Source organism: Diadema antillarum, unplaced genomic scaffold (genome assembly GCF_040938485.1).
Source record: "Diadema antillarum isolate AM-2024a unplaced genomic scaffold, OU_Dant_1.0 seq00001870_RagTag, whole genome shotgun sequence".
Lineage (NCBI taxonomy): Eukaryota > Metazoa > Echinodermata > Echinoidea > Diadematoida > Diadematidae > Diadema > Diadema antillarum.
This window is the reverse complement of record NW_027272539.1, coordinates 612,416-629,665: the sequence shown is the minus strand read 5'-3', so window position 1 is coordinate 629,665 and position 17,250 is coordinate 612,416. Positions and strand designations below refer to the sequence as shown.

The following is a 17,250-nucleotide window of genomic DNA, read 5'->3' as shown; positions in this document are numbered from 1 at the left end:
GGCGAGTAGAATTATAGAATGAATATGGTACATCTGTATGGTAGATGCCTGTTCTATGGTATACCACATAGTGTTAATCATGGTGAGTAGAATAAATATGGTACATTTGTATGACAGGTGCTTGTTCTATGTTGATATCACATATGGTGTATATATTATGGTGAGTAGATCGCGTATGGAACATCTGTATGGTAGATGCTTGTTCTACAATATACCGTATGGTGTAGAATATGGTGAATAGATTGTATATGGTACATACAGACATTTCTGTTATCTAATACTTCTCTATGCAGCTCATAAATATTAAGATATTTTTTATTGTGTTACATTTTTTATGACTCGGTTTTTGTTTTCATACAGGTAATTAACCATGTGAACAAAATATGGCTGTTAAGTATAGTGTTGGTTCTATGATGGTAATAGATGCATTGTAGTTATATGGTAGATATCAGGTGCTAACATGGAACATTGTATGGTGACTGTGGTAGATATCTGTGGCAGATTAATGCGTCATTTGTGTTAGCTGTTTTGGTTTATGGTAGATATATGGTAATTATAATATTATGAACGAAGTATGATTTATGTATGGTGTTTATGGTGTATGCATAGTGGTTCTATAACTTCTATGGTGGGTAAATGGTGCAACCATACCACCATATGCCTACCATATAACCATCATACACCATATATAAGCACCATACATATATCATACTAGTATCATACATCTACCAAATACTACCATACTTCTACCATATAATCACCACACATAAAACTACCCCAGAAGCACCATACAGCTACCATCATGACCGCCATGATACCTATACACCATACCACCACTCATCTACCACAAAAGTACCATATATCTACCATTTATACACCATATAACCACCATACATACACCATATAGCGACCATACATACCCCATTTTACCACCATTACATTTGCATGTTCTACAATGACGACCATACATACACCATCCCTGATACTGTTTAGTGATAGCAGACACTCGTCGCAAAAACGTCTTTTATTGGTCATAAACTGGTCAACTGGTCATACGTCGTGTTACGACAAAATTACGACGTCTTTATGACGACTTTCAACGACGAATGAATTGCACAACTAGAATATGCTGTGACGTTTACGTCAGTTATTGACCAATAAATGACCAGTGTTTTTCTCCTGCTTTCATGTCGGGATTAAGACGTCAGTTTTACGTCGCTTTTTGACCAGATCTAGTGCATTCCCGCAACCAGATAAAGACGCTTTATTTCACGTCATTTAACCTAATCTAGACGTGTTATATAAAAGGGTTAAGTTTACTGTATATGTACATATTTCACTCTAAATCTTTTACCAAACCTTAGTAAAACTAAAATACGTGTCAAAATGGAGAATTGTTACATGCCATAGCCAGATCTCAACACTAACGGTGGCCCGGGGCCACCAAAAACGCGCGTCGGGCCACCAAAATGTCGGATAATTGCCTTTACTTTTGTAGATGGACAGCGGTAACAATCGGCTCCGTAAGAAGCTAAAATGAATGTCAGATGTTTGCTTTTTATTTTGGTAATGAATAACGGTAATATTCGGCTCCGTATGATACTAAAATAAGTGTTGGATGTTTGATTTTGCGTTCGGAAATGAATAAGGATAACATTCGGCTCCAGAAGATGATGAAATAAATGTGGAATGTTATAGCTCTGACGTTCGGAAATGAATACTAATAACATTCAACTCCGTACGATGAGAATATAAATGCCGGATGTTTGCATTTTATTTTGGAAATGAATAACGGTAATATTCGGCTCCGTATGATACTAAAAGAAGTGTCGGATGTTTGGTTTTGCGTTCGGAATTGAATAAGGATAACATTCCGCTCCAGAAGATGCTGAAAAAATGTGGAATTTAGCTTTGACGTTCGGAAATGAATACTAATAATATTCAACTCCGTACGATGTGAAAATAAATGCCGGATGTTTGCTTTTACGTTGGAAAGTAAATAACAACAACATTCAGCTCCAGAAGATGCTAAAGTAAGTGTCGAATGATCCCTTTGACGTTCGGAAATGAATAAACATGATATTCAACTCCATATAGATAGGAAAATAAATACCGGATGTTCACGTTCAGGTGAATGATAAGAATAATGTCTCATGTTTGCTTTTATGTTCGAATGTATATAGCAACAACATTCAGCTCCGGATGATGCTAAAATAGATGTCGGATATTAATTTTGCTCTGACGTTCGGAAATGAACAACAATAATATTCAACTCCATAGATCACTGTGATAGTAAAAAAATACCGGATGTTCACGTTCAGGTTTGAAGTAAATAGCAATAACAGATCAGCTGCGGAAGATGCTAAAATAAATGTCGAATAATCCCTTGCCCTTTGACGTTCGGAAATGAATAACAATGATATTCAACCCCGAATGATGATTAAATAAATGTCGGATGTTTGCTTTTACTTTCGAAAGTAAATAGCAATAACATTCGGCTATATAAGGAAGATGCTAAAATAAATGTCAGATGATTGCTTTTGCGTTCGGAAGTGAATAGCAGTAATATTCTGCTCCATACGATGCTAAAATGAATGTCGGATATTTGCTATTACATTTCGAAATGAATAACAGTAACTTTCACCTGCGTTTGATGGTAAAATATTTAAAGTCTGATGTCTGCCTTGACGTTCAAAAATGAAAAACAGTAAAATTCGGCTCCGTACAATGTAAATTGTCAGATAATTCATTTCACTTTCGGAAGTGGACAGCAACAACATTCGGCTCCGTACGATAATAAAACAAATGTTGGATGTTTGCTTTTTTAATTTTAAAATGAACAACGGTAATATTCTGCTCCGTACGATGCTAAAATGAATAACAGATTATTGCTTTCACATTTGGAAATGATTAACGGTATCAATCGGCTCAGTTAGATGCTAAAATAAATCGGGGATGTATGCTTTCCGTTCAGAAATGAATAAGGATAACATTGAGCTCCGTAAGATGCTAAAATGAATGTCAGTTCTTTGCTTTTACATTTGAAAAAAAAAAACAATTAATAGTAACATTCGGCTCCGTATGGTGTTAAAATACTAGTAAATGTTGGATAATTGCTTTTACAATCAGAAATGAATAACGGTAACTTCCAGCTCTTTATAATGCCAAAACAGATGTCGGATGTTCACAAATGTCTGCAAATGCTCCCCACTCTATCGTTTCAAACGTAAGTTTTGACCACCTGAATAGGCATCAACTTTATGATAATCTATAAGCCTATTTGCTAAATCTTAGAACTCAGAATAACGGTAAGATGATTGAATTTTCTCTTCATTTATTTTAGACATGGGTACATGTACAATGTATCACTTCAGTAATACTTAACATTTCATTTTCTATGTTCAGTAGGACCGATTTAGTATTTATGTTTTCTTGATTTTTTTTTTCGGGCCACCAGATTTTACTTTCGGGCCACCAAAAAATAAAAATTAATGATTTGGGTGGCCCGATCGGGCCACCCAAAAATAACAGGTAGTGTCGAGCCCCTGCCATAGCCATATACCAATACTAAGTAGTCCCCTTCGCTATGCCATCCCCCTGGCCGTGCGCGCCAAAAGCAGAGCTCGTACGTTAACCGCCAGCGCGCGGTATGCGCAGTCGTGCAGTGCCCGCCATTGTTCGAATTGTAACCGTTAGATGTGGCCAACGCAAGCGAAGGACACGTCTCGAAAGATCGGAGATTGAATGCCAAATTTGGAGACTGGAAGTGGAAAGGTGAACTGCATAAAAGCATCTGTTCGCTGAAGAGGCCGGTTTCATCAAAGAACTAACAATTCCACGTCAAATTCGGTAAGAATTTATTTGATGCCTGTTCTCCATCCACTCGCACTCTGCAAATATTCTTTTACTCCCACAGTCCCATAGATAATTTTCTGTGTTGGTGCTTAACTGCGACCAGCAGCCCCATGCATACACTATGCGTATGGGGCTGCTGGTCGCAGTTAGTGCTTAAATTAACCAACATAGATGTGGAGGCAGTTTCTGTCAAAATGAAATCACATCCTGCAGTAATTTACAGTGCAACCGCAAGTTTATAAGCCCGCTTACGCATAAATAATCGACTTAAGTGATCAAGATCGGTGTGTTGAATATGCAGATAGACCTACATGTAGCTCGTTAGCTGGGTAGAAGAAAATGCAACCTTATAGGAAACAATATTCTAACTGGAATCGGCCTCAGGACTGTGCTTGACAGGACTGTGCTTGTTAGGACTTGCAAGATTCTTCCTAAATTTTGCCGTAATAATCAAGATCTACTGTGGCATTACAAAATACAAAGACGGAACTTGCAACTACATAACGTGTAATACTTTAACCCGTTGAGGACGGAGTCCCGAGTATACTCGTGCAGGTGGGAAATGCGTGTTGTAGCGTCCTCAACGGGTTAAACAGAAATCCAAGTTCAACATAATAAAGGCTTCACCGAAGGTTTATAGTAGTACTGGCAGGATATTATTCATTGTCACAATTAATCTATTGTCGTTGACACTGTCAATGACAATGTTACAATTCTTACAGACAAGGACAAGGTCAGAGCCCACGGCCCATATGCGAACACAAAACAGTCTAACCCATGCATATTAGTGTGTTACAGCCTGTGAGTATTGAGGCTGTGTGTACTCAAGAAGATTGCATGTTCATGTATCAGTTTGTCAGTGATAATGATAAATGAGTGACATTGCCGATTGCGAAATAAATACATTATCCTGCTACATGTTTTGTCTAAATGAAGCCTTTACATTGTTCATTGTTAAAATCTATTTTAAAAATGAATTCTCTTTAACTTTGTTGTCATGCAAGTATGTGGTGATGTTTCATGGATAAAAAGGAGGAAACTGGAAAACATAACACCCTAGAAATGTCGAATGCAAATTAAATACTAATTAAACATAATGCTTACTACTATTTATGTGCAGAATACTGTCAAATTTGCATTTGGATTTTGGAGAGAGGCCTATTGTCACATTGCTGATTCAAAATGTTTTCGTTAATATTGGTTCTCTATAAGAATTCTTGCAATCTGCATTGATTGTATATAATGAAACTTTAGATTAGTACAATTCAACAATTTTGGATTGAACAATGTTAGACACTGCCTTCCAATGTTGATTGAGGCTTTTTAAAAAATTTATAGAGAACATGCAACTTTATAAAACAATACAGCACATGAAACAAATTTACTTTTGCTGATGTGGCAATTTAAAATGCAGGAAGTGGCTTTTTTTTTTCAAACTCATACTTTCCAGTGAAGTAATGAAATCATTTTTGTCAATCTTGTTTTGTTTTAATTCATATTTAAAGGTATGGCTGCTAGCAGCGAGCATGAAAAGTGCTTGTAGGAATGGAGGAGCGACTGGAGGAGCCATGACATGAACTACACTTGTCGGCAACATATGGGAGCTTCGTACATGTACGTAGGGCAGAACTGATGCGAGACACATGTACCAGCCTGCCCTACCACTCATGTTGAGAAAGGCACATTGTATGATGATGATGACCAATAGCTCCCTCTGAGCCCCTGAGCCCTGAGTCCTGGAGGGCTGGGGACATCATGGCTTGTTTGGGTTTTGTACATCACAGGTATGATACCACAACGAGCACCCATAATTCATCCACCAATTACAATTCCGGGGGCGGGGGGCAACTGCCATTTGCAACGTGGACACCATGCTCGTTTATGAACTTCCAAAATGGACCCTAAATGGTAATGACCCCTTCGATTTTTTCCACTGAATGAAGTATTTGTATTCAGATTTTCATGAGTTGTAAAAATATATTCCCTGAACACATCTATCGAGCTAGTTGATAAGCAAACCCTTTTTTCAAATTTCTCTGTGATTTTGATACCCTTTTCCACTGTCTCACAGTCATGCATTTGCCTGACCGTGAAAAAAAAAAACCTTTTACATGTTTTGTTGAATGAGCATGGTGTGTCCACCTTTCAGTGGCAGGTTGCCCCCCCCCCCCCCCCCCCCCGCAAATTTGCATTTGATTTGACCATCAAGAGGCAAATAAGTGCACTTATGACTCTGTATTTTGCAATATGTTAGGATTCACATCATTTTCAGTGAAAGAGCATTTGAGTTCAAGTAATATTCAACAAAAATATGTGCAGAATAGATTAATTCATTTTTTTTTGTCATACATGATGTACAATGTATTCATATGATGGAAATGTGTTATGTGAAGCTTGCTTTCAACTTGCTTGATTTTCCCCACTTTTATACTCCAAAAAGTGTGCCTATAATTTGATTTAAAGAGACTGTAGATATGAATTTTAGACTGATATTTGTAATGGAAAATGTATTGTTTTCTGTAACTTGCTTTTTATTGCTTAATGAATACATGGATCTTTGAATAGAAAGGGAAAAATATAAGCCTCTAAAGCTTAATTCATCTTCCAATATTTCTTGGAAAATGATCCATAGCCCATGAATCACCTCCCATTGCTCACAAGAAATATTGGTAGATGAATGGCACTTGTGTACTGTCTTGTGTGGTCTCAGTCACAATTTGGATCACCTTTTTCACTTTTATCTCTGGCACAGAAAATCATGAAATAGCCACCAGGAGGTGTCAAAAGGCAACAGATTAGGTGTGGATTCCATGTTGGAGGCAACCATCAGCAATAGAAGAATCAGGTGATTATCACATTACTGATTCTAAAGCACAAAGATAGTTTGGGTAAATCTGAAAATTTTTCACAAATATTTTTTTTAAACAAAAATTCGAGTATTTCATCCTGATTATGAATGCAAGGCATCAAGCAGTAATGGTTTACTCTGAATCTCTTTTATTTATTTTTGTATAATTTATATAATTTATTTGAATTATTTTTTTGGATTGTTCGGAGGGCCTCCGATCAAATCTATACACCTTATCAATGCACTTTGCAAGATGTATTTTTTATCAAATTGTTAATCTTACTTCGGTTCAAAGTGTGAAAGTTGTTCAGAAATACTTAGGATTGTGTCTTATCAACTGTAGAGCAAGTTATATTTTTAAAAGTTTTCTTTACCAAAACTATCTTTGTGCTTTAAATATTGGATTTGTTTGCGACAATAATCATTTATTTTCTACATCACAACAGTGGTTATATAACATGGTGACCAACCAGAAAGATGGAAAACACTACTCTAACCTCGCACATGTGACAATGCTGAGATGGACCAGCGTTATTTTTTAAATAACCATGGGAATTATCATACAGCTCCGTTATGTTTTTTTTATAAAAATAATTCAAAGTAACAGCTTTTTATAGTATTTGAAAACTGATTCAAATAAATTTGACATGAATTGGTTGCTAGCTGTCATAAGAATGATTGCTTAAAAGTCAGTAGTGTGTAATGTGATGAATTGCACATCCACACCTACACACTAACAAGAAATCTTGAAATCAATTTAAAAAACTTAGTCTTTTAAAGACCAGTCTTCACTGCCTGAGTTCTACTTGAATTTCCTCTCCTTGCAAAGTCAGATCATTATGAAGAGTATAAGCCAATGAAAACATATACTTTTGTGTGAAGTTTGTAGTAACTGGAGAGTACCAAGTCATCCATTTGGATGATCAGTTTGTCCTGCCTTGATAGGATCAAATTCATTAACTGCATAATGGCATTTGAGGAATATTAAGAAAAAAAAAATCCACCTTACTTTGAGAATTTTCCTTGCCTGATTTGAGCAATCAGTTTTTGCCTTTGCTCCACAACACTTGCCCGACTTTGACTTGCCCAGGGCAAGCGGGCACATGCTTACCTAGCACCTTGCCCTAGAAAATTAGCAATGATGGGTAAGAAGTGTAATGAATATGTTAACTTAGATGAGCATTAATTTTGTGACTCATGTTAAATTGACCCAAAACTCTTGTGTTGATACTCAGTATATGGCTAAGATGTAATTTATAGTAGCAAAAAGAAGTTTCCACCAGTATTTCAAATCTTCATTTCACATCCCCTTCTTTTCCCAGCACTCTAAGTCCAGCAACCAGCTGTGGCATCCCAACATGACTGGTCATTTCAGGATCCAGAGCAAGCCCTGTAACAAAATTCGCAAGTAGCAAGCTAGCTTTACTCAGCACCCTGTACTAGCTGTATCTTGTCTCCAAGGAAGCACCCAATGGAAATTACTACGTCAGTGTGGAATAAACAATTTTGCAAAAAGGCTGGAACACCCACAACCTATTGTAGTTAGCACGTCTACTTGTGTGTGGTTTCCCAATAGGGAGTTTAAGATTTCAGTGAACATGCACTAGTGGACGGAGTCGAGATCATGTCTGCCTGCAACAAAAGGGCTACTGCGCATGTGCCTCGCTCTCAACAGTACGTCAATGTGTTCACTACCCATACTTAGAACTCCTAACCTGCCAATTTCACGTCATCTCAGACGGGTGAACGTCGTCCACTGCACCATGTAAACGTAGCCTTAAATGACGCCATCGGTTCATGTCGACTATGTCAAGGTGCAATCTTAACTCCCTAATATACAGTCAGTGAAATGCGGACTTCTACGCCTGTCATATGGCTCTCACACGCCACATCGCAGCAGGTATACAACCAACACAGAGCAGTTGAGACTGCACTTCTGTGCTCTTGCTTGCAGCAGCTCAGCCGCTGCCCCGGCGAATTGCCAATGTTACAGTGTGAAAATGCGGACGTCTACAGATTGTCAATCGTATGATAAGCTTTTTATGAGAGGCTTTCAAAATGTTTGATACACGTGGATATTTTATCAAGCCAAAAATTGGAAGTTTGTATCAGAGCTTTGGAAGGTGAAATAGTAACAGACTATATCAGCAATGTGGCCAATAACATGAATTCTATGCTCAGTCTTGTGGAGAACCGCCATTTCATGTTCTGAAATTGTGGGTAATTACCCCCCTTCAGTGACATTGGGGGCAAGGGGGGTATACAGTTTTTAAAATTATATTTTATTATTGTCTAAAGTAAGCATGGCTAGATTTTCCCTTATCATTTTTAAAAAGCAGAAAATTCTGTAAAAACAAAGGAAAATAGGAAATGTGCAAAATTTTTATGAATTTGTGTCATGGATATCAATTACATCATTTGGAAGATTTTTTTTTCTACAGAAAACCTAAAGGAGTTCTATTTTTCATTGATTTTAGATGAAATTCCAACTTTCCCTAAAATTCATTCGAAATTTGCATATTGAAATCCAAATGTTGAAAATACTGGTCTTTTTTTTGGAGGGGGGTGGTTAAATTATTCTACTCAGTATGTGTGAATTTTCAGGTCTTTCAGTTGATTCTAGTAAGCAATATATGTACTAGTTAGACCTTCAATACATGTGCTTGGAAACTGCTATGTTAACAGCAAAGTGTATTTTTAAAAATGTTTTCCTTTTTTCAAGATATAGAATGTATGTGTTTTTCTTGTGTTCATGATTGAATTATGTAAATACGTTTCTAATCAACTTGTGTGTATTTAATTTTTTGATGCAGTATTGTAGTCTTTGTCTTGTGTTAGTGATTGAGTGTTAGTTTATGAGGTGGTTTTGACAGGTGTAGTTGTAAGACAAGTATGGGCATTACACTGAGTACAGTACTACTGTAAATTATACATTGATATACTGTAACCATAGAACAATCTGTCTTTTTGATGCATTAATGCTGTCCTACTCATTTTACATGATAAATAGAATTTAAAATAAAACAATTATTGACACCGTAATGATATCACACAGACATCTTTGTGAACATTTATACATTCTAAAATGTTTTCAGAGTATTACGACTTATTTTGACCAGTAACACATCTTAATGTAGTCTTTTCATGACCAGTAACATGTCCAAAATATGCCGTAAAGACGTCTTGTCATGACTTGTAACAGGTCTTAAATACGTCTTAATGACGTCTTTTCATGCCCATTTAAATGTGTGAATTACGTTTTAAACATGTCATACAATGTACGTATTATGGTCAGTAACTGGTCTTAACTCTTTATGTGCCACGTTCGCACGTCCGACTCAGTCGACGGCGTGCCAACTTCGCATATTCTGCTCAACAAACAAAGCCGCCAAAACCGATCGATAAATCGGCTAATCATTGCTAATCCCGCGGCACAATGAAAGCGTTTCTCGTGCTTTTGTTCCTCTCATATACGGCTTGCATTCTATGTGGTGATTGACTATCAAGCGGTGTTCCCAACTAGATTTGCTCATACATTCTAAGTTTCTGTCACGGTTTCATGTGCAAAGGTCATGCCTTTACAATAATGTAGCAAGTGGTCATTCAAAAGAAAAAACTGAAACCAGATTCGTCATACAATTTATATCTAGACAAATCTTGGCATTCCTCTTTAACTTTGCCTGCTATTATGCCCATCTTAACAGAAATTTGTAGAAGTTTTACAAATTGGAAAAATAGAATTCTTTCTCAAAGCATGACTGCCTTCCTGTCTCACAATAACGTGGCACACAGGGGGTTTCCACCGTGGCACATAAAGAGTTAAAGACGCCTTGTCATGACCAGTGACAGCTAAGAATTACGTCTTAAAGAGGTCATATTATGGTCAGTTACTGGTCTTAATAACGTCTCAAATGTCATTTCATGACCAGTAAGACATCGTAATGACGTAAAAATATGACGTCATCACGACGTCTCGCGTTGGTGCAAGTTTTCGTCTTATTTGCGCCATTATATGACGTCTTTAAGACAACTTACTGGTCAGGAAAAGACGTCTTTAAGATGTTTTTAAGATGTGTCTCTGCTATTAGGGATATAACCACCATGCACCATATAACCACCATACATCTACCACAAAATCACCATGCTTTTACCACACAGTGCTTCTATGGTAGATGTATGATGGCTACAACTATATGATAGATATATGGTGGTTATATGGTAGATGTATTGCTGTTATATGGTGCTTTTCGGGATATGGTGGTTATATGGTACATGTATGATACCGCCATGGTAGATTTATGGTGGGTATATGGTGCTTCTGAGGTAAATGTATGGTGGCTATATGATAGATATATGGTGGTTATATGGTAGATGTATGGCTGTTATATGGTGCTTTTCGGTATATGTATGGTGGTTATATGGTACATGATACCGCTACAGTAGATTTATGGTGGGTGTATGGTGCTTCTTGGTATATGTATGGTGGTAATATGGTACATTTTTGATACCGCTATGGTATATATATGGTTCTCCTATGGTAGATGTATGATGTTTTTGTGGTAGATTTATGGTGGGTATATGGTGCTTCTGTGGTAGCTATATGGTAGATATATGGTGCTTTGCTGGATGGTGTATGGTGGTTGTATGGTATGTACATGGTGCTTCTGTGGTAGCTGTATGGTGGTTATATGGTGCTTTGCTGGATGGTGTATGGTGGTTGTATGGTAAATATATGGTGCTTCTATGGTTGCTGTATGGTGGTTATATGGTAGGTATCTGGTGCTTCGGTGGTAGGTGTATGGTGGTTATATGGTAGGTACATGGTCTACTGTGGTAGTTATATGGTAGGTATATGGTGCTTTGCTGGATGGTGTATGGTGGTTGTATGGTAACTATATGGTGCTTCTGTGGTAGCTGTATGGTGGTTATATGGTAGGTATATGGTGCTTTGCTGGTTGGTGTATGGTGGTTATATGGTAGGTATCTGGTGCTTTGGTGGTAGGTGTATGGTGGTTATATGGTAGGTACATGGTGCTACTGTGGTAGTTATATGGTAGGTATATGGTGCTTTGCTGGATTGTGTATGGTGGTTGTATGGTAACTATATGGTGCTTCTGTGGTAGCTGTATGGTGGTTATATGGTAGGTATATGGTGCTTCTATGGTTGCTGTATGGTGGTTATATGGTAGGTATCTGGTGCTTCGGTGGTAGGTGTATGGTGGTTACATGGTAGGTGTATGGTGGTTATATGGTAGGTGTATGGTGGTTTTATGGTAGGTACATGGTGCTACTGTGGTAGTTATATGGTAGGTATATGGTGCTTTGCTGGATTGTGTATGGTGGTTGTATGGTAACTATATGGTGCTTCTGTGGTAGCTATATGATGGTATATGGTGCTTCTGTGGTAGCTGTATGGTGGTTATATGGTAGGTATATGGTTCTTCTATGGTTGCTGTATGGTGGTTATATGGTAGGTATCTGGTGCTTCGGTGGTAGGTGTATGGTGGTTATATGGTAGGTACATGGTGCTACTGTGGTAGTTATATGGTAGGTATATGGTGCTTTGCTGGATTGTGTATGGTGGTTGTATGGTAACTATATGGTGCTTCTGTGGTAGCTATATGATGGTATATGGTGCTTCTGTGGTAGCTGTATGGTGGTTATATGGTAGGTATATGGTGCTTCTATGGTTGCTGTATGGTGGTTATATGGTAGGTATCTGGTGCTTCGGTGATAGGTGTATGGTGGTTATATGGTAGGTACATGGTGCTACTGTGGTAGTTATATGGTAGGTATATGGTGCTTTGCTGGATGGTGTATGGTAGTCGTATGGTAACTATATGGTGCTTGTGTGGTAGCTATATGATGGTATATAGTGCTTTGGTGGTGGTGTATGGTGGTAATATGATAACTGTATGGTATTTTTTGTGGTAGATGTATGGTATTTTTTATGGTAGATGTATGGTAGCATAAATTTGCATAAATTTGTCCCAAAAATGTAAATGAGATGTATGGTATTTGTATGGTATATGTATGGTATATGGATGGTACATGTGTTATGGTATGTGTATGGTATATGTATGGTACATGTGTATGGTGTATGTATGGTATCTGGTATTTGTATGGTATTTGTGCTATGGTATTTGTGATGTATTCATATGGTATTTGAATGGTATAAGTCTATAATACCATACAATACCATAGTATGGTATGGTACCATACATTGTATGGTATTTTTATGGTATACCATAGCAATTTTTTTTGTAAGGGCACTCTCTACACTAAACCCACAGACACCCATCAGTACCTCCACTCAGCCAGCTGCCATCCCCGCCACTGCAAAACCAGTATCCCTTACAGTCAAGCCCTCAGACTTCGCCGTATCTGCTCTGAGGATTCTGAGTTTTCTTTCCAATAATTCCATGCCAGGAACCTGAAGAGACATCTCGCAGCCAGGGGCTATGGTACCAGGAGAATTCAACAAGCCATCAACAAAGTTCGTTCTCTCCCCAGATCTGAAGTTCTCAAACCGAAAACCAACAAGCAGGACATCACTGACAGAATACCCCTCGTGACCACTTTCCATCCCAATCTACCCTCTCTCCACAATATCCTTCGTGATAATCACCATATCCTTCACACCTCTGATCGTCTCTTACAGGCCGTCCCAGATACTCCCATCCTAGCATACCGACGCCCCCACAACCTTAATTAAGGATCTCATCGTCCGTGCCGAAGTACCCTCCCTCACTGACAATTCTTCTCCTTTACAGCATGGCACATTCAAATGTTCAGCCAGTAGGTGCATCATTTGTAGCATACACATCCATGAGAGTGACTCTTTCACCAGCAACTCTACCGGCCTCTCTCACCACACAAAGGGAAACATCACTTGTACTACCACTAATGTTGTGTATCTCATCACTTGCAGAGTTTGTAGAATCCAGTATGTTGGGGAAACCAAGACTACACTCAAAAGACGCTTCTATGGACACAGATCTACTGTCAACACAGCCAAGCTCGACACTCCAGTGGGCCACCATTTCAATCTACCCGATCATTCCATCACTGATATGACTCTACAGGGCATTGAATCTTTAGACACTCGTCCAGACACAGTCAGAACCAGCAGAGAGAAGCTCTGGATGAGACGACTTCACACCATCCAACCCCATGACCTCAACATCCAGGAGGGGAATGACTGACCACCTTTATTTTTTCATTATTATTACCACCATTATTATTATTATTATTCTCTTTTTCATTTTTTAATTTCATTTTGTTCTTTCTTTGCGCTTTTTTCATTTGCAGATCCTTTTTTTCCCCAATTTATTCCTTCCTCTAGCCCGAGTCTTTTTTATACAGCCTTTTCCGCCTACACTTACACACACTAGGTTTGTTTGTTTATACATACTTGTGCTTATTTTGCCCTTCCTGCTTATCCACATACATGTATACAATTTTCTCTCCCCTAGTTTTCACATGTGCTTTATTTTATTTCTTTTATCTATCTATATATGTATATATATATATATATATATATTAATTATTTTTTCATTACTGTTATTTCATTGTCATTTTTGCCATTACTATATGTGTATATACTTTGATATGTTTGATTACTTCCTTTTGTTGCCTCCTCCTGGTACACCTTAAGGGCTCCCTGTTTGTTCAGCCCCCCCCCCCCCCTCCCCTTCCCTTGCTGTTGCTTTTTTCACTCTTTCCCTTTCCATATCCTTCTGGTGTTCCTTATCTTCTTTGATGTTGCCTCCCTATTCATCCTTTCCTTCAATGGTTGCCCCCTTGATCCTCATGATCATTACTGACCCTCCTCCGCCTTTTGTCTGTCCGCTCTCCTCTGCCTTTTGTCTGTCCACCCTACTGCTCGCTCTAATCCCCCTCCCTTTACCTGTTGGGCTCCTTGCCCATGACTTCCCATCCTCTCCTTTGTTTTCTTTGTTTTGTGTACCCAGCCTGTCCCTGTCTGTTCTTGTTGTGTGAAGTCCTTATATGTGATTGCTTTCCCTGCCTGTTTGTCATTTTGCCTCTGACGAAGATTCTGCTAGGATCGAAAGCTCAGGCCCCTTTTGACTCCATTTTACTTCATTGGCTCGCCTTCATTGGATAAGCAGTTTTCAGCAGCTTTTTTTTTGCTAAACTTAAGCCACTAAATTAAAGCCAGTATTCGAGGCACCGTAACGCCCTTCTAATTCTCACCCGACGATTAAGTTACAGGTCTAGAGTAAGGACAACGTTTCATACTATAATCCTGCCCAAAAACATAGGATCTCAGTGTCTGCAATCACTTCCAAAAGTTAAAACCTCCTTCGATCACTTAATTCGTTTTCTTAGAATTTATGACTTCTTCAGAATAGAAAAAAACCCAACCACACAAACACAAAACAAAACCGAAAAACAATGACAAGAACGAGGTAGAAATATGTCGCAAAGTTATCATTCAAATATTGCATTTTTTAAGCACAAACATAATTTCATGAGGTGGGAATGAAAGAAATAAAGACAAATAATATTTTGTGTGTGAACTCTAAAATTAAAGGAAATTGTGTTAACGGGTTAAGTAAGACTAATCCCGTTTTTGAAGCTAGGCTTTAAAATCAAGACAAGATTTGTAGAGGAGAGAAGGATTATATTTGTGTTGTTGTATTTACACTGTTCGCCTCTCCTTAAAAGGGATAGTACAGAATTGGTGGAGATACAGTGAGAATTGTTGTTGTTGTTTTAAAGAAGAAAGAGAAAGAGAGGGGTCCTATACATCAATAATAATTTGCCCCGACAATACAAATGTAAAACAAATAATTCTTAGAGATATTAAACAAGAATAGAAGTATACCATGATGTCTCCACGAAGGAACTCATATCGTCTCCACGAGGGAGCTCATATAAAAAATACAACTATTGATTATTATTAAAGTAATATTATCCGAAACCAAAAAATAATCACCAAAGTAACATCATGTCTCCTCAAGGGAGCTCATATCGTCTCCAAGAGGGATCTCAAATAATAAAATGCAACTATCAAATATTAATTATTATCAAAGTAATATTATCTAACACCCAAAAAAATTATCACCATGTCTCAATAAAGAGAATCATTATGAAGGTGACAATATCTACTATAATTATGTTTATGAATACCTCACATTCTTTGCGCAAATTCGACTAACTATATTATAATACACGCGAGCGTGTATCGCACACTAACTCACCCACGCACACACACACACACACTCACACATATATACACACACACACACACATACACACACACACACACACACACACACACACACACCCAACCACGCACACACATAATATCAAGGGTCACCCCAAATGATATACACTGTAGTATTTAAAATAATGCACGCACACAGTTATTTGCATTATAGACAGAATAAAGAACATTACTATAACTAAATCATTATTTCAAAGGAAATACAAGATGATTTTAAAAAAGTATACAGTGTATATACAGAGCTCTAGGCATCATAACAATTCGGGGCAAGACCAGAGGCGTGTTATAGAGCAAAGCATGTTTTGCAGCAAAACAATAGAGAAATTATTGTGCCCCCCCCCCATTTTTTAGCTAAAAAATGCAGAAAGAAATCAAAAGAAAAAAATGAAATGAAACCCGGAAATGGCACCAGAAATAATAGTTGCGCCCCCCCCCCCTCCACCCTTACAGAATTCCTGGATCAGCCCCTGTTCCTCAGCCTTTGAATTGCCGCCTACAACAGTCTAACTTAAAGGACAAGTTCACCTTCATAAACATAAGGATTGAGAGATTGTAACAATATTAGTAGAACACATCATTGAAAGTTTGAGGAAAATCGGACAATCCGTTCAAAAGTTATGAATTTTTGAAGTTTTTGTGCAGTAACCGCTGGATGAGAAGACTACTGCAGTGTATGAATAACTCAGATGTCACATGCGTACAACAATATAAGGAAAATATAAAGAGAATTTCACAAAATTTCATCTTTTGAAAAAAGGTACACATTCCCTTGACTCGTTACCGACATATGTTATGGGTAATATCATTCCCCCTGCCTCTAGAAAGAGACAAGTCAAGTGGTCTTTTATTATGCGAAAAAAGTGAAAATATGTTGAATTTTCTTTACATTTTCTTTATACTGTTGTACGCATATGACTCACAAGCTGCAGTAGTCTCCTCATCCAGCGGTTCCAACACAAACATTTTTAAAATTCATAACTTTTGCATCGATTGTCCAATTTTCCTCAAACTTTCACTGATGTGTTCTACTTATATTGCTGCATTTTCTCAATCCTTATGTTTATGAAGGTGAACTTGTCCTTTAAATAGCTAATTGGCGTCATCATAGTAATCAGCAGCAGCTGCTAGTTCTGATGATTTTTAAGAACAAAGGACTTATATCACCATAAGTGTAATAACAGTGCCATAGAGATAAAAAGATATTTTTTAAATGATAAAGCTTTACATTACAAGATTTATATATCATAAAATTTATTAGGTCTGATAACAGTTGATTATTGTAAAGACGTGAATA

At 37.7% G+C, this 17,250-nt stretch overlaps 1 long non-coding RNA gene across 1 annotated transcript; it reads left to right on the top strand.

Moving 5' to 3' along the window:
* The first annotated feature begins 5,612 nt into the window (after positions 1-5,612).
* LOC139712862 (uncharacterized) lies at positions 5,613-9,129 on the top strand. The gene is made up of 3 exons (XR_011709603.1): positions 5,613-5,639; positions 6,608-6,700; positions 8,026-9,129. It is a non-coding gene; the product is annotated as an uncharacterized lncRNA (long non-coding RNA).
* Positions 9,130-17,250: the final 8,121 nt, after the last annotated feature.